Here is a 25,586-nt window from a genome sequence, read left to right as displayed (position 1 = left end):
CAGCTCATCTAGCTGGTAGCCCAACGACAGGCAATTATCAATTTGGTGCCCGAAAGCCTCGTGGAATTCGCACCAAGAGTCTTTACGGGGCCCTAACACCTTGTCGGTCTTCGCCGGTCGCCTCAGCCTCTCAGCTATGTTGGGCACGGCGATCAAATCCTTCAACTCAACCACGAAGTTGTACCTCGCCGGTCTTGCTCTTTCTCTGGCGGGGCGTTCGCCTCCTGCTGGGCCCCGGGGCTGGGGCTTTCTGGCCTCGTAGAGGCGTCTCGCCTCTGGCTTCTTTCTCCCCGTCGTGGTCTCATTGACTCTGACGGGTTGAACTCGCGCCGGTCCCCTCGGGCGTGAGGGCACGGCGCTGGTGCGCTTCACACATACCTCCCCTTCCGAAGCAATATGCTCTACCGCCCTGCGCCGTAATTCAGCGAAAGTCCTAGGGCGATTGCGGATAATGGATTCTCCGAAGGGGCCGGGGCACACGCCTTTCACAAATGCGTACACGATCATAGGCTCCTCTGTTGTGCCAACCTTCACGACCTGGGCCCCGAAGCGATTGATATACTCCTTCAGGGTCTCCCCCTGATACTGCTTCACATCGAACAGGTTGTAGGAGACCGGCGGTGGGGCCTTGTTGGCTAAGTACTGTTCTCGGAACAATCGCGACAATTGGCGGAAAGATGTGATATGACCTTATGGGAGGCTAATGAACCAGTCCATAGCCATCCCGGTCAGGGTGCTCATGAAGAGCTTGCACTTGGCAGCATCAGAACCGCCTATCAGGACCATCTGCTTCTGAAATGCAGCCAGGTGCGTCTCTGGGTCCTCCATCCCGGTGAAGATCACCTGGGGTCCCGCGAACGTGTTCGGGATCGCTGCGTCTAGGATCTCCTGTGAGAAAGGAGTGGAAAACTCCCTTGGTGGGGAATGGTTCTCCATCTCGTCATTCCCAGGCCGCCTCCTATCGTTTCTCAGGCCTTGGCGCAACTCCTCATTCACACGGTGGAGGTCTTCGTTCCGCTCATGCGAGGCGTCAAGGTCTGCCTGCATGCGTTCCTGCTCCATTTTCGAATCCGCCATGTCCTGCTGCAGCCCCCTCATTATTTCCAGGACCTGCTGCATGGATAGGTCTGCTGGGGCTGCGCGTGCTGCTCTTCGTCTGGTGGGGGCCATTGTCACTCCGACCTCCTTCAGCGCTACTGTAACCTGGTAGATTTTCTCGAACTTGTGATGGGACTGATGTTTTATATTGGCGCCCACGGTGGGCGCCAAATGTTCCGTCCGGTTGACCGGGACGTCTTCGTGCGCGACCTCAACCGTCAGCTAGGGACTCCTTCCCACTGGTTGCCTGTGGATTCCTGCAAAAAAGAGGACAAAAAGGCGCCCTAGCGGCCGTGTGCACTCCGACGCTCAAGTCAGCCAGCAAGAAACACCAAAAACTGTCCACCTACGTGTCTGAGCACCGCGTATGGCACTCTGAAGGTGGTAAAAGAACTGTGTATATGTGTGTGTTGTCTCCTTCAGGCAAAAATATTCCCCAGTCACTTGTACGTAACCTTGAAGCACGAGCAAGCAACTAGAGAGTTCTCTGGTAAATTTGCCGAAAGTTCCAACCCTTTTTCCAACATTCTCTGCGCTATTTAAACTACCCAAGCATTTAAACGCCTTAAAGCGCTTTTAATCACAAACGTAACGCACTCATTAAAGCGCTTAATTAGAAAACGTAGCGCATTTAAGACGTTGAAACGCTCGGGAGCCATTATAGTACCTGAATGCTCGAAAGGGAAACTGTATTGAATAACTTTTAATTACCTGGCACCTGACTAAAGGGTGTTTCTATTCTGGCATGGCTGTCGTACACGTGGAGGGCCTAACGAAGCCATGACCCCATCTGGGGGCGCTTCGGCCCACCTGGGGACGTTTCTACGTGTGAGTCCTCCTGCTGGGAGTGCTACTGCGCTAGGGGTGACTTTTTGGGTGCCAACTCATGCCCCCAAGTATCTAGTCACTTACTTTGAGAGCGTATCTGCCTTCCTTTTGTACTCTGCACCCGGTTGCCCTGGGCGTGACTTTCCTCTTGAGTCGTATCTGCCCCACGGGCATCTCTGGGGCGGCAGGAGCACTTCACGAGTCAGGCTACCCTTCATTGGTACTATTACTATGGCCTTGAAGCCACCTTTTCCTTCTCTTTATCGCTGCCCCGTGCTATTGGGACCTGAGGCCTTCCCACGGCGTCGCTCCCTCCATGGTCTTTCCTACCCATGGGTATCGGGGAACCACACCGTGATTACCTTACTTTAGCACTGTTTGATCTGGCGACGCCCTGGTTGGGCGACGCCTTCACCTAGGCTACGCCTTGCCTTGGCGACGCTTCCCCTTGGCACCTCTCCAACTAGGCGACGCCTCGCATTGACTTTGACTCCACCGCCGTTGACTTTGACTTTGACTTAGTCAACGCCCGGATACGGGACGGTACAATTGACATTCCCATTTGTCATAATTCGACCGTTAAACGTTCGTAGCCAGAAGGCCGAATCTAGGCCGAACACTTCAACCCATATTTCTGGAACACTTGAGGGAGTTCCCCGACACCCCTTCATTGATGGGATAATGGAAGTCCAGTTGCCTGCAAGCTAAGAATCAAGCACAAACAAATATGATGAAACGATCGATCTCGATGAGCACATCGATGTTACACGACGCAGTTGAGCCTATACACCATGGATGTCGTTGTCATGTGTTGAGTCCTCCTAATGTACCTGAATGGAGAAGCCATCAATTTGTTTACCCAACTCCCCTCTTTGTCAATTGACTACTTTGAGACGTTGATAACCAAGTTTGGAACGTAATTCGCGATAAATCAACCTCACCATCTCACCTCAATAGTCTTTAATTTGTAAATATTTGCCAAGAGAAGGAAGAGTTGTTGCGCTTATTTATGGAAAGGTTTGGGAAGATAACTTTAAATATCCAAAACCTTAGTCTCGATATGGCCTTGCACCACACGATAACAACCTTAAGGCTGGGACTTTTCTTAGTCAGCCTATGCAAGAAGAACCGCTGACCTGGACTAGCTACGAAGGAGGACTACTGATGTGAATCCAAGAACATGATAGGGATATGATATGAACATGTTATGGATTCAATAAGAGTTGAAATATGATTAGGTAATTTTTAAGAATGGGATCAATGTTCTTAATCATTCAAGAACTCACCAAATCACAAGAACCAAGCCAAACTCACATAGAAACCCATTTTTGGACATATGAACTGAATGAAACAAAGAAGAACACAAATGCACTGATTAAAACTTCAAGAAACACAATTAAAACCATAAGAACAGCAAACTAAGACAATCTACCGAACATAAATACAAACTAAACAAGTTCTACCGATTGAATCAACAAGAAACAACAAAGACATGTTTTAGAGTTTGTTTTGGAATGGAAATGGAAGAAGATGACTAGGAATAGGAAACTTAGGTGGTTGGAGCTCTTGGAATTGTGCACGCCACTTGAAGGATGGTTGGCTTCAAGATGAGTGTGTTTTCCGTAACTTGAGAGCCCAAGAATTCACTCAAGATAAGACTAGAAGAGAAGAAGACACAAGTCTCTCACTCACTCACCAATTTGGTTGAAGTTCTTTACTCTAAAAAATCAATCTTCACTTCTTATTTCAAAGACCCAAGCACCCCTTTTATAATAGAGAGGGCTGGTCACAAATGTACAAGAGAAGGAAGCTTGAAAGGTCACCTTCTAATTCCTTCTAAGACAATCTAGCGCCTAAAGAGAGAATGAGTGTGAAAAGGCACTCTTCTAGTCTCTTCCTACCAAAACTAGTGCCTAAAGTGCTATACAATGGAGGTGTCTTTTAGGTTTCCCTCTTTAGCACATTCTAAAGCTATTCTATATTATTTTACAAATTTATACAAAAGAAATTACAAAGAGAGATATTAATTGGAGCCCATTCTTGAATGCTTGTAGTCTTCTTTTAGACTTCGTCCTCTCTTTATTTAATTTCTTCTTTATTTTTTAGAAGACTAGAAGAAAGAACTTTAAATGCTTGGGTGGATGGCCTCTTCCTTCATTAGTGAAATCCTCTTCTACTTGATCTCCATCATTCTCCCCAAGTTGGAGAGAATTCGTCCACGAATTCTGAATCCCTGCATATAACAAAGTCAGTTTGCTATCAAAATTACCAGTTGAATAAAAGAAAGGCAAACATGACTTAGAATTTGTAAGCAGTGGGAGTTCAGAAAAGGAGGTCCTATAGACAGACCAAGTTGGAAAACATTGTTTGGGAATGATGATATTTTTTGGAAAAAGAACTCTTAAAAGGTGAAAACCATTCAGAGGTATGTAAAAATCACCCCTAACATTTTTTAACCAAGTTGGTGTTGAAATAGGAACCTTGGGTAATGAAAAAGATAAAGAAGAAGAATACCTTTGAGGTTCAACTTGAGGCATAGCACGAGTCAACATGATTGATTTAGTGGATAAAGTGTTGTGACTCGGTTTAGTACTTACTTTTTTTGCTTTCTCATTTTCTCTTTTATTTTTCATTTTTATTTGGTCCTCATGAACCTCTTGGGGAGAGAGGGGTTTTAAGGTAACCTTGTGTTAGAATGGATGGCTTTAAACTAGAGGGGGGTGATTTGTTTAAAGAAGATTTTCGCAAACTTTTAAAAGAAGAATGAATTTATCTCAGGAAACAATTTCTAAGAAATTCAGTTTACCAAAAATAGCAGAACCAGAAAAACAATCGGTTGTTTCACAGAAACAATCGGTTGTTTATACCAGCAAACAACAAACAAAACTGAAATTAAAGAGTTAAGGATAGAGAGGTTGCACACAGATGTTTATACTGGTTCACTCCAAACCCAGAGCTACATCCAGTCTTCTCAGAAACCCTGAGGAAATCCACTAAGCAATCACAACTTGATCACTTACACAACAACCAAGAGAATGACCTTGAACACCTCAAGACACACACTCTTCTTGGCCAACACACCAACACCAAGATTGTTGATCTTGATCCCCTCAAGAACACACAGCGGATAAGTGTCTAATTTCAGTAATATTTCATATTAAAATATAGGCACTTATGAGGATTTATTGCTAATTTACATATAAAATAATCCCTAATTTATGAATTTATACCTTTTTTACATTTTTTATGATCTTTATTTGAATAAGAGTATTTTATTTCCAAATTTGGTGTTAATTGTAGATTTCTAAGGAAGATTGGAGATTTGGATTAAAGATGAATGATTTGAGCTAAAGAGATAAAGATAGAAGGTCCCAAAATGGAAAAAGATACAAAGAAAGATTGAGACTTTTTTATGTTTTATCATTTAGCCCATTAGCGCGACACAATAAACAACCTAACCCTAGAAGACTAGGATAAATAGAGAGCTAGAGGCTCAACCTTAGGGTGCCAGATTGAGAGGAAAACACCATAAAGTGAATTGTAACCCAATTGGGAGAATGGAAGGTGATAGAAGTATGCGTGGCTAATTCTACCCTTTGGGATTGGGAGTAATCTACTCAAACTCTTATGTATTGAGGTGATATTTTATACATTAATATTCAGTTCTTGATTGATTATTGGTATTGTTGTTTTACTTTTAATTTTCCGTGACAAATTGAGAATCTTAAATCTAACCGGGAGGTATTTTTAAGGTTCGGACCTAAACAACAATACTTAACATATTTGAGTGCTAGGAATAGACTTGAAATGTTAATTGCTATTAAACTTCTGAGCTTCGTTCTAAGTTGTTCTTATAATTATGCGAGGGATCGATAGTTAGGGAACATTCTTAAGGATTTTATATGCGAGGAATCGATATAAATGATTTTTATACGGGCATCAATTTCAATTAAAGAACTTAATATTGACATGCTAATCAAAATACATGAGAGTGAGAGAGATGAAACCTAATACCTATTTTTCCAATTGAAACAATTAATTCTTTGTCTGTTTTCTTATTGATCATCGCCAACACAACCACTTTCAATACACTTTTAATTGTTTTGTTCTATATTTAGCGATTATTGTACTTGATAATTCACTGTTCCTTGTGGGATCGATATCCGTCCTTAGGGACAATTATTACTTCTGACAAAGCGGTGCACTTGCCGTAAAAAGTCATCAACTATGTGATAGGAATTGAAATATTTCGTGACAGATCACAAGGACTGTTAGGTTTGTCTCAGAAAGCATATATTAATAAAGTTTTAGAGAGATTCAGAATGGATAAATGTTCGACATCTCCTGTTCCAATACAAAAAAGGAGACAAATTTAGTCTCATGCAATGTCCAAAGAATGATTTGGAACGGAAACAGATGGAGAATATACTTTATGCATCTATTGTTGGAAGTTTAATGTATGCTCAAACTTGTACTTCAAAACTCTTTTAATTGTTCTGTTTTTATATTTAGCGATTATTGTACTCGATAATTCATTGTTCCTTGTGGGATCGATATTCGTCCTTAGGGACAATTATTACTTCTGACAAACGCGGTGCACTTGCCGTAAAAAGTCATCAACAGCCAATCTCAGCAAACACAGAAACGAAACTTGTTTCACAGAGTACAAGGATTAAACTTGTTACAGAAGATAATCTGAAATCAATACAAGCAGAATCCTATTCCACAACTTTGATCAATCACAAACTTTCAGCAATCTCATCTCTTTGAAAAACTCAAAAACTCTTAGCAAAAACTTGTCAAAGATTGATTCTCAAATCTGTTTTTCTGAATTTATTCAAAGATGTAGTTTGTTATCAAATCTTAACAAACTCTTAAATTGCATTAAAAGATTTGTCAAAGCATTTAATGACTGGTACGTAAACAGTTAAATCATTTAAAGCTCAGTCAAAGATAAAACAGTTTTTCTGTTATGGTCCCAAAACAAACAATCGGTTGTTTCTTCGAATCAATCGGTTGTTTTGGTTCTTAACAGTTCAACCATTTTAAAAACAATTTTCAATCTTTTTCTCAAAACATCTAAGTATAAACAATCGGTTGTGTCGACAAAACAATCGGTTGTTTTAACTTAGTTTGAAAACATTTTACTTTCACAAAGATTGAGATGCTTATGCTTTAGATTCGATCAAGGGGTGGATTACAATACTCAAACTACCCCAGAACTATACTAAACCAGCACAGCAACACCAAGCACAACCAAGGCTTCAACATCCTTCAAAGGGTTTGGATTCTTCAAAGCTTGAACACCACTTGGTTCAACACCTTGCACCCTTGGAAGGAAAAAGACATAGTATTGGATAGGCATCATGTAAAACATGTCTACCATATTACCAAGGCCTTCCTAAAAGAACAACTTGCTTCCATTGGCACAACATCACATAAAACCTCATCTTTATACTTTTCTATTGCAAAGTTAATGAGGACTTGTTTGTTAACCATGATTTCACCTTCGGTACTAAACCATTGTAATTTATAGGGCTTGGTATGAAAGATGGTGGGTAAGGCTAACTTCTCCACAACTCTTGTACTAGCCACATTAGTGCAACTACCCCCCATCAATAATCAAGGAACATAACTTGTTGGTGATAAGACAACAGGTGTGGAAAATATTTTCTCTTTGGGTATCATCGAAAGGTTTTGGAATTTTTCCCAACATTCGCCAACAAGTCACCTTCACAAGGACTTTCGCTCTCAATCTCACTTGGGGATCTAGAAGGTGAGGAATGTCTAGAGTTTTCGGAATCATGCTCACTAACCACTACCCCATCATGTATAAACATATTTCTTTTAGAAGGGCAATTAGAAGCTATGTGACCATATCCTAAGCATTTAAAACATTTCTTACTAGACGATTTGGTTGGTGACTTATAAGTAGAAGTTGAAGGCTTAAAATCTCTAGTTTTGAAAGATGATTCTTTAGGAGGAGCCTTTGAAAAAGATTTGTTTTTGTTTTTCCAAGAATTGTTGTAGAAGCCATCATTTTGAGTCTTTTTGAAAGCATTTTTCTTTGAAATTTGAGTTTCAAACTTGATGGCAAGGTGAACCAAATTTTGTAAAGCTGAATACTCATGAAGTTCCGCAACATCATGAATATCCCTCCTAAGACCACTCACAAACCTAGCTATTTTAGCTTCCTTACTTTCATGCATATCTACTTTGATTAAAAGCGTTTCTAACTCTTTAAAGTAAGCATACACACTTAGCGTGCCTTGGAGAAGCCTTTGGAGCTTCAACAAAAGGTCTTTCCTAAAGTGTGGTGGAACAAATCTAATGCGCATACACTCTTTCAAATCGTTCCAAGAAACCACGGGAGGTCTCTTGTTTAGTCCAATGTCCATTACAAGTCTATGCCATCATTGCATGGCATAATCTAAAAATTCTAAAGAGGCTATTTTCACCTTTTGTTCATCTTTAACCTCATGTACATCAAAAATTTCATGTACAAGATATGTGACAAACTCGAAGAATAATGAAGAAAAGACAATCAAGAAAAACAAGGTACTCTATTAAAAGATGGCACACAAAAGAAACCTAAAGAAAAGCACTAGAATAGATGAAGAAAACAAAAAACAGAACTACTGGAATTTTTTTTGTAAACTGTGCGTGACTTTACAAATTGATCTGGAATTGAAGAAATGAAACTGGATTATGAAATTTAAACCAATGAAATTTCAAGATCTTATCTCAACAAAGGATCTGGAATCACACAAAAATAGTGCGCCAATTAATTGTGATAAATTTTGCAAAATTACTGCCACTTTTCCATATTTTTTGTGCCAGAATTACACACAGGACGTATTTGATTTATCATTTCTTTTTTGTACTTGGAATTTTGACTCACTTCTTTTTTCTACTTTTTTTGTAACACTCTCAAGAACTCAAATCCAAAATTTCATAATTTTCCAGTAATCACAGAAATTGTAATAAACCAAAACAGTCAGCACATTTTCAAGAAAACAGAGGAAACCTAATTGGAATGGAAAACAAAATTGAGAACTTCAAAAGACATAATAGAATTGATGTTTTAAGAACTTGTATAGATCTAAAATACAAGTAAGAACTCAAATCTAAAAAGAAAAGGCACCAAAGGATCAAGAAAACAAACACATAAAACTGCACTCAATTAAAAATCAAGAAACCAAAATTATCAACAAAAGGACTACATAGAATTGATAACATTTTGGAGAAACATGACTTTGACAAAACTTATAGAGATTCAAAAATCAAAATGACACAAACACAATGTATTAAGAACAAGAAAACAACAAGAAATACCCAAAAATAAACCTAAAACAGAAAGGTAAAGAGGAGAATGTAAAGTTCTTGAATTAAAAGTGCCAAAACAACTCAAACATACACAAACATGAGTGTGTTTTCCGCAACTTGAGAGCCCAAGAATTCACTCAAGATAAGACTAGAAGAGAAGAAGACACAAGTCTCTCTCACTCAATCACCAATTTGGTAGAAGTTCTTTACTCTCAAAAACCAATCTTCACTTCTTATTTTAAAGACCCAAGCATCCCTTTTATAATAGAGAGGGCTGGTCACAAATGTACAAGAGAAGGAAGCTTGAAAGGTCACCTTCTAATTCCTTCTAAGACAATCTAGCGCCTAAAGAGAGAATGGGTGTGAAAAGGCACTCTTCTAGTCTCTTCCTACCAAAACTAGTGCCTAAAGTGCTATATAATGTCTTTTAGCTTTCCCTCGTTAGCACATTCTAAAGCTATTCTATATTATTTTACAAATTTATACAAAAGAAATTACAAAGAGAGATATTAATTGGAGCCCATTCTTGAATGCTTGTAGTCTTCTTTTAGGCTTGGTCCTCTCTTTATTTAATTTCTTCTTTATTTTTTAGAAGACTAGAAGGAAGAACTTTAAATGCTTGGGTGGATGGCCTCTTCCTTCATTAGTGAAATCCCCTTCTACTTGATCTCCATCTACTGCAAAATTGATTCAGCTGGAAGGTTTGCGTGAGTTTGGAAACAATTCTCGAGCCGAGATGGTCCCAAACAAGAAAGAGGTTGAGAAGTAGGCTAACATCAAGGTGATATTGAGAGAGAAAATTAGGGGACGAAAAGAGAGAAACTACAAAAGAGGATGCTGAGAAGATACAATTCAAAGGTAGAGTCGAGAGCCATTAATCTAGGTGATCTCATTTGGCGGATGCGCAATGGTGCAAGGAAAAAATTTATGGTAAAACCTCTATAAACTAGGAGGGACCTTTTCGGATCTAGAACGAAGCCAAGAATGGAGTTGACATGCTAGAACATCTATTCGGAAAGATAATGTCGAGTACCTAAAATGCTACTGACTTTGAAATTTTATTTTAGTTGAGTTATTCCACTTGTAATGTAACCACCATGGTGTACTCTTTCCTCACTTGACCTTTTTTTTTTATGAAAGGGTTTTAGCCGAGAAGGTTTTAACGAGGCACCCGGTGTTTTTTTTCCAAAAAATCTTAGAGTCAGGTATCAATATTCGAACCAAGCCTCAACCGAGATTCCCTCAGCTAACGTAAATCGACACGCTTGAAAACTTGCATAAACCAAAATGTAAAGACCAAGCATAAACCGAGATACTCTCGGCCAGCGTGAAGCAACACGCTTGAAGATTTTCTTTAATCAAGATGCAAAGGCTAAGTGTCAAACGACATGCTATCGACCAGCATGAACCAACACACTTGAAGGTTTGCATCTACCAAGATGAAAAAGTGAAAAATCAACTGAGCCGACACGCTTGAAGATTTACAACAACAAAAATGCGAAGGCCAAAGCATCAACCGAGAGCGCCTGTGTGAACCAACATGCCCAAAGGCTTGCATCATCCAAGATGCAAGGGCCAAGTGGTGACTTTTTACAGCAAGTGCACCGCTTTATCATAAGTAATAATTTTGCCTAAGGACGGATATCGATCCCACAAGGAATAGTGAATTATCAAGTACAATATTCGCTAAATATAGAACAAAACAATAGAAAGAGTGTTGAATTGGTTGTGTTGGCAATGATCAATAAGAAAACAGACAAAGAATTAGTTGCTTCAAGTTGGAAAAATAGGGATTAGGTTTCATCTCTCTCACTCTCATGTATTTTGCTTAGCATTCCAATATTAAGTTCTTTGATTGAAACTGATGCCTGTAGAAAGTTCATTTATATCGATGTACCCCATATAAAATCCTTAAGAATATTTTCTAAATATCAATTTCTCGCATATTTATAAAAACAACTTAGAATCACATGCGGACGTTAATGGCAATTACCATTTCAAGTTTATTTCTAGCACTCAAATATGTTAAGTATTATTATTTAGGTCAGAACCTTAAAAATACCTTTCAGTCAGATCTAAGATTCTCAATTTGTCACGGAAAATTAAAAGTAAAACGAAAATACCAATAATCCATCAAGAACTGAATATTTTAATATAAGAAATCACCTTAATAAATAAGAGTATAATTAGCCACGCATACTTCTAGCACCTTCCATTCTCCCAATTGGGTTACAATTTACTCTATGGTGTTTTCCTCTCAATCTTGCACACTAAGGTTGTGCCTCTAGCCCCCTATATAACCTAATTTTCTAGGGTTAGGTGACTTCATGCGTCGCGCTTATGGGCTCAATGATAAAAACATAAAAATAGCCCAATTAATCTGACGCATTCTCGTTGTTAAGTTGGACTTTTTCTCTCTTTTGTGTGTTCTATGCCTTCCAGCTTTCTCCTTTTAGCATATATCATTCTTCTTTAGTCCAAATCTCCATTATTCCCTAGAAACCTGCAATTAACACCAAACTTGGGAATAAAATGTTCTTATTCAATTAAATATCATAAATATTGTAAAAAGGTATAAATTCACAAATTAGTTATTTTATATGTAAGTTAGCAATTAGTACTCATTAGTGCCTATATTTTAATATGAAATATTACTGAAATTAGGCACTTATCACCAAGCATGAACCGAGATGCTCTCGGCCAACATATACCAACATGCTTGAATACTTGCATCAACCAAGATGCAAAGAACAAACATCAACCTAGATGTTCTCGACATCAATCTAGATATTCTTGAAATTGACTTGGATGTTCTCGACATGAACAAACATGCACTCGGCTTTACATCGACCACAATGTCAAAGCAAAACATAAAAATAGATATTCTCGACATCATCCTAAATGTTCTCACAGTTGGCTTGGATGTTCTCGGCATAAACCAAAATGCAATTGACTTTACATCGACCACGTTCTCAAAACGAAACATTAACCTAAATGCTCTTGGCATCTGCCTGAATGTTCTCAGCATGAACCAACATTCACTCGACTTTACATCGATCCCGATGTCAAAGCAAAACATCAACCTAGATTCTCTCAGCATCAACCAAGATGTTCTTGGCATGAATCATCATGCATTTGGCTTTACATCGACCAAAATGTCAAATAAAAACATTAACTTAGATGTTATTGGCATTAACCTAGATGTTCTCAGCATCAAAATTGACGTTTGCAACATGGACCAGCATGCACTGGACTTTACATTGACCATGATGTCAAAGCAAAACATGAACCTAGATATTCTCAACATCACCCTAGATGTTCTTGACATCACTCTAGATGTTCTTCGCATCGGTCTGGATGTTCTTGGCATGAACCAACATGCAATTGACTTTACATCGATCATGATGTCAAAGCAAAACATCAACCTAGATGTTCTCGACATCAACCTTGATGTTCTCGACATCAACCTTGATGTTCTCGACATCAACCTTGATGTTCTCGACATCAACCTTGATGTTCTCAGCATCACCCTGGATGTTCTCGCCATCAACCAATATGCACTCGAATTTACATCGACCATGATGTCAAAACAAAAATCAACCTAGATGTTCTCGGGATCAACCTAGATGTTCTCGACACCAAAATAGATGTTATCAGCATCAACCAACATGCACTCGGCTTTACATGAATCATGATGCCAAATTAAAGCATCAACCTAGATTTTCTTGGCATTATCGAGTACAAAGTTTTTTATCATCCACAACATTAAAACCAAGGCACCATTGGTGAAACACACAAACTTAATCGATATGCAAATGGCTCTACAACAAACATATACTAAAAACATACAAGTCCAAATGTCACCCCTTTTTCCAATTGTTATATTAATCCCCATCCAACGATTATGATGACCCCCATAAGGAATCCCGGAAACACAAACCCTGTTGAAACATAGAAGCTTCTAACTCTTCAGGGCCTTTTTCCAATCAAGGCTAGGGGCTAGTGTACAGATAAATAAAAGTGTACATTTTGGCACCAATAAGACTACCCAAACAAGATAAAGTTTTCTTGCTCCTTTATCAAGGTACACAATCCGACTCTAAAAAAAGCAAAAAGCTTTACAAGTCTAGGAGCTAGTGTATTGTCCATATACATCACCAGGTACTCCCATGGTAGGACCGAACCTTCTACATTCAAGTACATCTCGGGAAACCGATAAGTACTCTCGAATAACATTCTTAACATAATCACTATACGAAATATTTGTCTAATACTATGATGGATTTGTGCCTTCATTCCGTTTTGAAATTTCTTGGAGGAGTGGCGGAAGCTTCAATGGATGAGAATAAGCAAGGAACTCACGTAGAGTTGTGGACTCCTTGAAGGTGCATGTTAGGTGTGAAGAGTGAGTGGTGAGGCCATCTCACTTGACAAAGGTGAAGAATGAAGATTAAAATGTCTATCCTAGAGAGGCAGAAAACAAGGAGCAAAATTAACACAATTTTGGTAGCAATTTGCTCTAGATTAATCTTATAAAATTAGAGCCAAGCACCTCAATTTATAGGAGAGAGGGCTGAACATTTTTTAGCCAAAAGTTTAAAATTCAAAATAAAACTCTCTAATGAGAAGGTGCCATCTGGAGTCATGCTTTCCATGTTTAGCTCACACCTTCCATGCTAAATCCTCTCCACTCCTATGTTGCCATGTGGACGTCCATGTACTCCATGCCAAGGTATTTTCGTTCTCCAATATGCCCTAGAAGTTTTAGGGTTACATTGGGCTCAAAGAAGCCCAATTGTTACCCTAACTAGTCACTTTTAACTCTAACTAGTCATATTTTACTATTGGCCCAAATACAAGCCCAAAAACCTATACTACTTGGCCCAAATATTTGGTCCAATTATTTTATGCTACTCGGCCCAATACATGGCCCATAAAAACCTAAACAACTTTATACAATTTATTTAAGCTAAAGCTTGGCCCAAAAATAATGTTCACTAGTCAGCAGAAACTCAGTCTTCTTGTGTTCTTCTGACCAAAACTCTAGTTTATGTTTTGATGACTTGGAGGGTTACTGCATATGTTTCTACATTCCTTCACCCTAGATTTGTCCTCTTGATTGAGCCTACAAAAATAAATAAAAGCCCAATTAGACCCATATTTGCAATTAAATCAATAAACAACCTCTAGGTCTTCATCCTCCTTATTATATGGTTGTGTGAGGTTGGACAATTTCCATCATCCCCTCCTTCTTGAAAGGATCTATCCTCAGATCTACAAGGTTTGTCTTGAACAACAGCCTTATTCCTGCTTTGAAAACTATTCTCATCCTCCAGGATCAAATGTCCATCTATTGAAGTCATCAAACAAATCAAATGAGTTAGTTTCAGCAATATAAAATTTAGTTTTATTAAGTTGTCATTCCTTTTGTTTTTCTATTGTTTTTGGCAACTTTTCACAAGATTTCTTTAGGGAGGAGTACATAATTTTCTTTTCTTTCAAAAACTCAAGAGTTTTATTAACTCTAAAATGATTTATGAATCCTCCTTTTTTTTATTCTCTTACAAGTTTTCTATGTGTTCCTTTACAAAGCAGGAGGCCAGAAGGTTGTTCAGAAAGAAGTATCTTTTTAATTTTGTTTTCACATTTTTCTTCTTTCTGGATGACCTTGTGAGAAGGAACACTCTTTTCCCACGCCTATTTTTTTTCTATGGGCTTTTTCTTGGCTTTCTTCCTCCCTCTTTTGTTTCATTTGTACTTGATCCTTTACCACTTAGGAAGGTGATAAGGGATAGAGTATAACCTTTTTTCATTATGAGTGAAAGTAATCTCATTGGTAAAACCATTGTGCATTGTTTTCTTATCAAATTGCCAAGGTCTACCCAACAAAGTATGACAAGTTTCCATGGGAACTACATCACATAAAACTTTATCTTTATAGTTTCCCACAGAGAGCTTGACTTTCCCTTGCTTATCTACAGTTAATTCCCCATCTTCATTTATCCACTGAAGTTTATAAGGTTTAGGATGCGGTATTACTTGTAGATTCAGCTTTTCAACCATCCTAATGCTACAACAATTGAAGCAAGAACCACTATCCACAATGAGAGAACACATATTTTCAAAAACTTTACATCTTATGTGGAAAATGTTCTCTCTTTGTGTCTCTTGGTTCATATTAGGTTGGTTGTTGAGGGTTCTACGGATCATCATTAACTCGCCCTCACATCGATATACCCCCTTACTATTTTCTCTTTCTTCTCCCCCACTAGCTTCATCACTTTGGCTGCTATATTCATCCCTCCCTCTTAAGACTATGGTTCTCCTATTTGGGCACTGGGCAACTATATGACCTTTTATAAAGCATTTAAAACATTTGGGGTCCCTGCTATGGGGTTGTGGGGTTATCATATCTTTACCTATATTTGTGGGAGTTTCTTTTGGTTTTTCCTCTATGTTTTCCTCCCTTTTATGCTCTCTCCTGGGATAAGAGTTAGAATATGAACCTTCCCTACGACTTGAAGTTTTTCTCAAATTTTGTTGTTCAACTTTGATACAAAGTTGAATTAAATCATACAAGTCTCTATAGGGTAGAAGTTCAACCCTATCTCTAATCTCAAGATTGAGTCCACTCAAAAACCTTACTATGGTGATGGACTCAAACTCCCTAATTGAGGCTTTCATCATATATAATTCCATTTTCTGCCTATATTCCTCCACGCGCATAGTCTTTTGGTTGGAGTCTTTGGAGCTTGTCCATTAACTCCCTATTATAATAGGAGGAAATATGTCGACGTCTTAAGGCTCCCCTAAGATCATTCCAATACTCTATGGGAGGGTCCTTATGACGTCGCCTATCTTGCTCAAGGGCAGTCCACCAATACATAGCATTACCTTGAAAGCTTAGGGTGGCTAAGGGTACCTTTCTTTCCTCACTTACTCTATGGCAAGCAAACAATTGTTCTACCTTCATTTCTCAATATAAGTAAGCTTCTACATTTTCTTTCCCATGGAAATAAGGTAGATCTACCCTAACCTCCTGAGTGCTCTCTTATCTTTCTTTTCTAGCTCTCCTAGGGGGTGGTTGATAATAGTCATTAATTCTAAGTTTTGTTCCCCAAAAGAATCATCTCCCCTAGAGCTAGATGCATGAGAACTTTTTTTTGATTTGTTGTATTCATCCCTTTCTTTAACCATTTTCAACTCTTCCTTCATCAAAGCAAAATGAGCATCTCTTTCTTTGAGTTGGGTCTCATGTTGCAATTGTCTATATGAAAGTGATTGAAAGTCTTGTGATAGTTGTTTCAAAAGAGATTTAATAGACTCTCTATCATTTTCACTAGAGTGATGAGAATGAGAAGACATGGTTAAAGTTATGTGTTAAAAGCAATTTACCAAAAGAAAGATAAGTGGAGTAATGTAGGTAGATTCTCAGGAAAGGGAGGTGAATCACTTGGATCACTTAAGTACGAAGCCTTTCCTAGCCAGATTTTATCCTTCAAGACTTTCACAAACCTTTCTCTAAGTAATTCACTTAGAGCACAATCAAGAATGAAAACACAATTTTTATGCAAACAAACAATACAAAGCAATTAAACACTTTAATAGAAAAATGGTTATCTAGAAAAGCTTGTTAACTAGGTGTTTCCTAAGGTGAGACTTCTTGGCACTTTGAACCTTGAAGATACATTCACCGTCTAATGTGAAATCAATCCACTAATTTAATCAAGGTTTTGCAAATTACAACTCAAAGAAAATACAAAGAAAATTGAATTGAAAAAATTTAGAAATTCCTATTCTATGCAATCCTTCTTTTCTTTCTGGCACTCCTTCTTTGTTTAAGTGTTTAAGCTCATTTGCTACTGTCCTCTTGCTCAACCTCTCAAGGATATTCAACTTTGAGAATTCAAATAAGCACCTACTAAGTGATAAAGCTCTCACCAAAGATGTTATCTCCAAACTTAACAATGCACCTTTGAATTACTTATCCGCCAAGAAATGAGATCAACAAAAGTTAAAACAGCAAAAATCAATTTGAAATTGGAATACAGCAAAGGGAGTTGATATATGACAACTTGAAAGAGTAAGGATAGAACACAAATTGAACCTAATGAATGACACTAGAATTGGATTAATAAAACCATAACAGTACTACTGGAATTTTGGATATCAAATGTGTGACTTAAAATATTTATGCTGAGCTAGATCTTTCAAATTTTAATTTGAACATTAAACCACAGACAGCTTAAGATCTTAACTAACTTTTGGCGCTGGAATCATGCTAAAATAGTGCATCAATTAATTATGATAAATTTTTCAAATTTGATGCCACTTCACCGCTTATTTCGCGCCAAAATTGCACACTGTTTGAAATTAATTTATCATTTTTTTTCTATTTCGAATTTTGCTTCAACTTTTTTTCACCTCTTTTTAACACTTCAATCTGTTTAGATCCAGAATTTCACAATTTTTCTCCAACGAATTTTAATTTCATAAACAGAAACAACCAACACAGAATATAGAATCCTAATCTGGAATTAAAAACAGTTTTAAGAAACTTCAAAAACAATAGAATTGATGTATAGGAACTTGTGTGGATCTAGCACACAAGTATGAACTCAAATCTAAAAAATTAAAAGGCACCAAAGGATCAAACACAAAATTATAAATCTGGACTCAAAATTAAAATCAATGGACGAAAATTATCAAGAAAAGTACTACATAAAAGTGATGACAATTTAGGATGCACATGACTTGACAAAACATGTATGGATTCAAAAATTAAAATGACTCAAACACACAAAAAATGAACCGATTAAAATTACAAGAAAGACTCAAATCTAGCAAAATTAAAACAGCAACACCAAAACACAAAGGAATCCAACACAAAATTGAAATTAGAAGCTCAAGAACAATTTGAACACATTGCACTGATTGCATTAATCCAAACAACATCTAAATCAAAATTAAAATGCAAAAACAGAACGAGATTCAAGGATATAGGATGAACAACACGGAATCATGAAGAACAACACAAAATTAAAATGAAAAGAAGAAGGCACACTTAGCTCTTGAAGAATCTAGGCTCTGATACCAAATGATGGATTTGTTCCTTCATTCCGTTTTGCAATTTCTTTGAGGAGTGACGGAAGTTTCAATGGATGAGAATGAGCAAGGACCTCATGTAGAGTTGTGGACTCCTTGAAGGTGCATGTTAGGTGTGGAGAGTGAGTGGTGAGGCCATCTCACTTGGAAAAGGTGAAGAATGAAGATTAAAATGTTTATCCTAGAGAGGTAGGAGACAAGGAGCAAAATTGACACAATTTTGGTAGCAATTTACTCTACATTAGTCTTATAAAATTAGAGCCAAGCACCTCAATTTATAGTAGAGAGGGCTGAACACTTTTTAGCCAAGAGTTTAAAATTCAAAATAAAACTCTTCAATGAGAAGGTGCCATGTGGAGTCATGCTTTCCATGTTTAGCTCACATCTTCCATGCTAAATCCTCTCCACTCCTATGTTGCCATGTGGACGTCCATGTGCTCCATGCCAAGGTATTTTCGTTCTCCAATATGCCCTAGACGTTTTAGGGTTACATTGGGCTCAAAGAAGCCCAATTGTTACCCTAACTAGTCACTTTTAACCCTAACTAGTCATATTTTACTATTAGCCCAAATACAAGCCTAAAAACCTATACTACTTGACCCAAATATTTGGTCCAATTATTTTATGCTACTAGGCCCAATACATGGCCCATAAAAACCTAAACAACTTTATACATTTTATTTAAGCTAAAGCTTGACCCAAAAATAATGTCGACTAGTCAGCAGAAAATCAGTCTTCTTGTGTTCTTTTAACCAAAACTTTAGTTTATGTTTTGATGACTTGGAGTGTTTTTTGGATATGTTTGTACATTCCATCACCCTAGAGTTGTCCTCTTGGTTGGGCCTACAAAAATAAACAAAAGCCCAATTAGACCCATATTTGCAATTAAATCAATAAACAACCTCTAGGTCTTCGTCCTCCTTATTATATGGTTGTGTGAGGTTGGACGGTTTCCATCACACTAAGATTAACTCGAAAATCTAGGCCAATAATTAAGGTCCACGTTGACACTATAAATATATACTTCCAAGACAAGATAAATGTATGCATTTTAATAGCATTTATTACTCCAACCACCGATAACCGAGCATTGACTTGAGCGTCGAAATACTTTTTGTAGTTACCATTCCACTTTGACCGAGACTGAAGACCAAGACCTAGAAAAGACCAAATTCATATAAGAGACTATTAGTTAACAACAACAAACTTCGTTATTTGTTAATATCTTTTTGTTTCCATGCACTCTATAAATATTGTTTTTACGTTTCTTATTCATGAATATATATACATACTCTGTTTTTCAGTTCTCTCTCTCATCTTCTTTACCTTCTGCACATCACTTTCTCTCCTCTGTTATTCCTTACATGGTATCAGAGCCATTCATGGCTTCTTCTACCTCCACTGTCAATACTATAACCTCTTCAAGCTCTACTGCAAACACTACATCACATGTTTCCTTTCCCCATATCTTTGCCACACCCATTCATTTTAAAATTGATCATGATAATTACCTAATCTGGAAACAACAAGTGTTAGCCACCATTCGTAGTCTCAATCTTGCATCATTCTTGGAACCTCCCGTTACTTCTTCCTCATCCACGGACGTACCCTCTCTTTCTCCCGCCCAGGCCCACGCATATGCGTCGGTATGCGTCGGCTGCGTCCCACGCATATGCGTCGGATTTGCGTCGGCCACGGCCCACGTATATGCGTACGTCACAACCCACGCAAAGTCCACGCATGTTTATATTTTAGGATTTTAAAATTATTAATTTAAATTTATGTAATTTATAACAAATATTTTAATATTTAATTCTTTATTGTATTTATTTTAAAATTATTTTTTTAATATTATAATAAATTATTTAATTTATCAAATTCTAATATAAACTAGTTAAATTAAAATTATTAAATTAATTAAGTGTTTGATTTAAAATTAATTTAGTAAAAGAAAAGATCTATTTAAATTATTTAAATTATTTAAATGTTATATAAAATATTTTATTATTTTAAAATTTATTTATTTTAAATTTATTTTATTTATATATTATCATAAATTTTTTTTTTAAATTAAGATATAAATTAGTTAAATTAAATTTATTAAATTGAGGAAGTGTTTAATTTTAAAATTATTTAAATGAAGTTATCTTAAAAAGTTTATAAAGATTTGAAAACATGTAGAAAAATAATAATTAATTAAAAAATAGTAAAAGAAAAGTAAAAAAAATTCGTATTTAAATTTTGTAAATATTATATAAAATATACATAAATTTAAGAATATAAATTCAAGATGAAGTAATTAATTAGTGCAAATGGTAATGGATGTATTTAAAAATAGAGAATAAATTTTATCTAAAAATGTTTTATTTGGTTTAAGAAAAAAAAAAGCTAGATAAAACTTTTAATTAGTAACTTAAATAAATTTAAATGTTATATGTGTGCAATGGCTGAATGAACTAGGATTTTTATTTTGATATCCATTATAATTTTAAAGATGTTATTTCTCATAAATGAAGCATAAGATCATCTTAAAGAATTAGTGAAAATGTATATGATACAAACATATTAAGACTAACTGCGTGAATAAGTAACTTATTCTTAATTCTTAATTCTTAAATTAATACAATATCTAAAGTGTTTCAAAGTTGACTACATGCTATATAAATGTCATTGTTATAGTTACTGAGTATGATCTCTAAAAGAAATTAATGTTTTCCAACTAAAGCACATAATAATGTAGTAAGTTGTAAGTAACGAGATGACACATATGCAATATTCTTTTATAAGTGTGTTAATATAGTTTTCCAATGTTCGCCTGATAGCGAGAACCGAGGGAGAAGCACGGAGACGAGAAGTACCCCAGTCAAGCACCCAACAACCTTTCCGACCAAGGGAAGAAAACGAAAACTTCAATAGTTCTCTAGGTCCCATCTCCCAAGCAGGAACAAGTTAATAACCCTAGTCCATTGTCAAGGTAAGAGTTGAACTAAGAAGTGCATTGTAAAGGCTGAAAGAGAGTATCATAAGCAATTTGAGAAATATGAGTCATTTCGTGATAGTTATAGAATTAACTTAGAATCATGGAATATAATTGATTATTAGATTTTGGATTATAAGTTAGAAGAGATTATAAGTTAGATTTAACCACTACACCAAGCAAATTCTTTAGTATTATTATGATTTTAATTATACTTATTATTATTAACAATATTAATAATATTAACAATATTAGTAATAATATGAATAATATTAATAATATGAGTATAATTTATTTTATTATTAATAATAATAATTATATTAATATGTATAAATTATATTAATAATAATAAGTATAATAAAAATGATAATATGACCAAAGAACTTGTCTGGTCTTGTGGTTATTGCTTTTCTGGTCACTAGAAGGACTTGAGTTTGATACCTATTTATATAAGTCGTCGCATGTTGCGTCCGTTTTGCGTGGACTTGGCCCACGCAAGATGCATCCAACTTCCGGGCCCATGCTAATTTGTATTTGCTTCCATGCTTTTTTCTTCTGTTTTTTCACTTTTGCATCCGTTTTTGCCCCACACAAAATGGTTGTTTTCTTGTAGTGTCTTTTTATCTAGAGCTTCCGATACTCCGATACTATTTCTATCTTGATTACTTTAAAAGAATAAATAATACTAAAAAACGGGCTCCTAATATTTGTTGGCTAGACATAATTTTTACTAATATAAATAAGGTTGTGCTACTTTTTTACATTTTATTTTTTTCATTTGATAATTTGTATTGAACACTCATTTTGAAGCCGTTTACTAACTCCTTCATTGACCTTCTTTTTCATAATATCATCTTATAGGTAATCTCTCGGATACATATTAAATGTTTCATACCGAGTGAAGTACTGATCCATACCGAGTGATATGGCATATGTCTGTTTTCCTAAAATTAGATCCCCTTGGTGCATCAAGAAGCGTGTTGGAAGGTGAAAACAAGTGGAACTTTAACTGGTTTAGTGCAATATTAAGGCAGTTAGAGTGAAGTTTTTTTCGGTGGCTGCTGGTTTTTTTGTTGAAGTTTGGGTGGTTGTTGGTTTTATGCAGGAGCAATTACAAGTTTGGTTGCTATGTTATTTTTGTTTTTGCCTGTTAGGGAAAATTAGACCAGCACTTGGTCTGATAATGCTTGGAGTTAAGCTAGGTCGGTCTGGCTCTGCTCTTAAGAATGATGTAGGAGGGATCTGGAAGCATTTATCTGTTTTTTTTTTGTTTTTTTTTTAAAGTTTTCGTCTAAGGCATTATTATGCAACTTGACATCTCAGCTAAGCTGACACCTCAAGTAACAACAATAATCTGCCATCACACGAAAAAAAAATATTATTAAAAAAAGGAAAAAAAAAGAAAATACAAAATATAGGAGACTAAACCAAAACTCATATGTTAACACAGACGATATATAGATAAATTATACCTATTCATAAAGAATTTTAAGAACAGACTAGCTGGAAGTCTTTATACAGGTTGGACACTCTTAAAAAGGTTTCTTTTAATTTAATTAATTTTTTCTAATAAAAAAAACATATTAAATATTTTATTATGTATTATTAATGTTATTTCATAAGACACTAGTGTCTTTGTCACTTCTAGAGGGAGAGTTGAATAATATTACTTCTAGAAGCTATATTGGATAAATAAGAAATATTTTATTAGTTTAGAAACCAACTTTTCGAAGATTTTCTTGCAGCACCTGTGAAGATAAAAAAAAATATTATACAATTGTAATTGTTAAAGGAAAAAAAAGCAAAATTATTATTTTTATATGATTTAATTTCAATCAAGTTAAGCTATGTTTATTTATTTTTTAAAATTTAGAGGATCTCTTTATGATCAAATTGATTGTACAAATATTTGTAATGTTATTTTTAATTTATAATAAATATATAAAATTATTCATGATTATCCATTTATTTTTTTAAGATAAAGAATACAAGTATTAATTGATATTAAAACTTTTGAACTTTCTAGCTATTTTATATATGTCTTTTATCTACAATATGAAAAAATATTGTTAAGAAATTACAAGAATAACCTAAACGAGGAAGATTTAAATATAAACAGTCTTTATTATTGTACGGTGAAAATTCTATTCATAGGAGTTTTCAATAAAATCATTGAAGTTTGCGTACAAATTTATTGTAGAAGTTGCTATTCTTTTATTGAATATAATTTTTTACATTGATAACATCAAATTTAACATATGATATTAGAGTATTTCGGTCTACATCTTTTTGGGAGTGAAGTGTTGATAAGAAGGTTTAACAAATTTAAAAGTAAATTTACATCTTGTTATAATAGTTACATTTAAAATATTATGTTTTCACATAGAAGATGTACATCAGGATATATTTGAATAGTAACGACGAGATTTTTCTAATCATAATAAAAATAATTGATGTCTATCACAAGATCAAGGAGGAGTGAGAAAACTTTATGGTAACTTTGACAAACAACACTACAATGTAGCTCTACTTTTGGTCCTTTAGAGTGAGATGGCCGAAATGAAGCTAAAAAAACAAAGAAGAAATCCGAGCTCTCTGAGAATGGGGAGATGAGAAAGAAACTGACCGAGGGGTCACTTGCACCCCACAACAGCAAATCTTACCAATATATACCTCCAAAGCTAACCCAGTGACAATCCCATCTGTCATAATCCAACCACTAAACGTTCGTAGTCAGAAGGCTAAATTTAGGCCAAACACTTCGGCCCATACTTCTAGAACACTGGGGGGAGTTTGCCGATACCCCTTCATTGATGGGATAATGGAAGCCCAGTTGCCTGCAAGCTAGAAAGGATTAAACACAAAAAAAAATATGATGGAATGATCGATTTCGATGAGCACATTGATGTTTACACGACACAGATGAGCCTATACACCCTGGACGGCATCGTCATGTGTCGAGTCTTCCTAATGTCCCTGAATGGAGAAGCCCTCAATTTGTTTACCCAACTCCCCTCTTTGTCAATTGACTACTTTGATACGTTGATTGCCAAGTTTGGGATGCAATTCACAATAAATCAACTTCACCACCTCTCCTCAATAGCCCTTGTAAATATTTTCCAAGAGAAGGGAGAGTTGTTGCACTCATTCATGGAAAGGTTCGGGAAGATAGCTTTAAATATCCAAAACCTTAGTCCCGAGATGTGGCCTTGCACCACACGATAAAGACCTTAAGGCTGGGAATTTTCTTCGTTAACTTATGCAAGAAGAACTGCTGACCTGGACTAGCTACAAAGGAGGGCTACAAAATTCATTCAACTGGAAGTTTTGCGTGAGTTTGGAAACAATTCTCGGGCCAAGATGGTCCTGAACAAGAAAAAGGTTGAGAAGTAGGCTGATATCAAGGTGATATTGAGAGAGAAAATTAGGAGATGAAAAGAGACAAACTACAAAAGAGGATGTTCAGAAGTTACAATTCAAAGGTAAAGTCAAGAACCTTTAATCAAGGTGATCTCGTCTAGCAAATGCGCAATGGTGCAAGAAAAAAATTGATGGGAAACCTCGACCAACTGGGAGGGACCTTTTTGGATCTAGAACGAAGCCAAGAATGGAGCTTACATGCTAGAACATCTATCCGGCAAGACAATGTCGAGTACCTGAAATGCTACTCACTTGAAATTTTATTTTCATTGAGTTATTCCACTTGTAATGTAGCCACCACAGTGTACTATTTCCTCACTCGGCCTTTTTTTTTTTAAGAAGTTTTAGCCGAGAAGGTTTTGACGAGGCAACCAATGAATTTTTTTTTCAAGAATCTTAGAGTCAAATATCAATATTCGAGCCAAGCCTCAACTCTCAGCCAATGTAAATCGACACGCTTGAGACCTGCATAAACCAAAATATAAAGATCAAGCATAAACTGAGATGCTCTCGTCCAACATGAACCAACACGCTTGAAGATTTTGCTAAATCAAGATGCAAAGGATAAACGTCAAACGACATGCTATTGACCAACATGAACCGACACGCTTGAAGATTTGCATAAACCAAGATGCAAAAGTCAAAAATCAATTGAGATGCTCTCAGCCAGTGTGAACCGACATGCTTGAAGATTTTCATAAACCAAGATTCAAAGGCCAAAGCATCAATCGAGAGTGCCAGTGTGAGCCAGCACGCCCAAAGACTTGCATCAACCAAGATGCAAGGGCGAAGCATTAACCAAGATGCTCTCGGCCAACATGAACCAACACAC

At 36.3% G+C, this 25,586-nt stretch overlaps 1 pseudogene across 1 annotated transcript in view; it reads left to right on the top strand.

Moving 5' to 3' along the window:
* The window catches only part of LOC137805829 (secreted RxLR effector protein 161 pseudogene), a 47,108-nt pseudogene extending 24,485 nt beyond the window's left edge, over positions 1–22,623 (top strand). Inside the window, exon 2 of the transcript XR_016517577.1 lies at positions 22,196–22,623. The product of XR_016517577.1 is annotated as a secreted RxLR effector protein 161 pseudogene (transcript). The remainder of the gene's footprint in view (positions 1–22,195) is intronic.
* The last annotated feature ends 2,963 nt before the right edge of the window (positions 22,624–25,586 follow it).

This window comes from Phaseolus vulgaris, chromosome 11 (assembly GCF_051622355.1).
Source record: "Phaseolus vulgaris cultivar YP4 chromosome 11, ASM5162235v1, whole genome shotgun sequence".
In the NCBI taxonomy this organism is placed as follows: Eukaryota; Viridiplantae; Streptophyta; class Magnoliopsida; order Fabales; family Fabaceae; genus Phaseolus; species Phaseolus vulgaris.
Note: the sequence above shows the minus strand (reverse complement) of the source record. Positions and strands in the feature narration are given on the sequence as shown.